A 1,011-nucleotide genomic window follows, 5' to 3' on the forward strand; every position below is an offset into this window, starting at 1 on the left:
GCCATTACCTCCAAGGTTATCAATGCCTGTGAGCCGTGTGCTGCAGTCAAACAGGCCAAGCGGGTGAAGCCCCTGTGGTATGGTGGGTGATGGTCGAAATACAAGTATGGGGAGGCCTGGCAGACTGATTACATCACACTGCCTCAAACCCGCCAAGGCAAGCGCTAAGTGCTCAGATTGGTAGAGGCTGCTACTGGACGGCTGGAGACCTATCCTGTGCCTCATGCTACTGCCCGGAACACCGTCCTGGGCCTTGAAAAGCAGATCCTTTGTAGGCATGGTACTGCTGAGAGAATCAAGTCTGACAATGGGACTCATTTCAAGAACAGCCTTATAAACACCTGGGCTAGAGAACATGGTATTGAATGGGTGTACCACATCCCTTATCATGCACCAGCAGCTGGGAAAGTGGAACGGTGCAATGGCCTGCTCAAATCCACCTTGAAGGCACTGGGTAGGGGAACTTTTGAAAACTGGGAGATGCATTTAGCTAAGGCCACATGGTTGGTGAACACCCAAGGCTCCACTAACTGAGCAGGGCCTGCCCAATCTGAACCCCTGCATACAGTAGATGGAGACAAAGTCCCAGCAGTACATATCAGGGGACTCTTGGGAAAATCTGTTTGGATTACTTCTGCATCGAGTAAAGACAAACCCATCCATGGAGTTGTCTTTGCTCAGGGGCCAGGTTGCAGAATGGTGAATAATGCAGAAGGATGGAGAGACACGTGTACCACAGGGAGATTTGATGGTGGGTGAGAGCTGTTTGTAATGTTGGAATGTCTATATATATGTTTGTCAAATGTCGCTGCCACTGTTTGAATATAGCTATGTATATATGTATAAACGTGTGTGCTTAAAGCTGAAATGTATTAATTTGGGCATTGAGCAGACGGTAATGGAATAAGGGGTGGAATGTCCTGGGGTGACGTTATGAAGCCGCTTTATTCCTTAACCGTCCACTCAATGCCTGAGGACTCTGTGCCTTTAGGATGGACCCCGGGGGCAGGG

The sequence above is a fragment of the Corvus brachyrhynchos genome, unplaced genomic scaffold (assembly GCF_000691975.1).
Source record: "Corvus brachyrhynchos isolate BGI_N302 unplaced genomic scaffold, ASM69197v1 scaffold42, whole genome shotgun sequence".
Lineage (NCBI taxonomy): Eukaryota > Metazoa > Chordata > Aves > Passeriformes > Corvidae > Corvus > Corvus brachyrhynchos.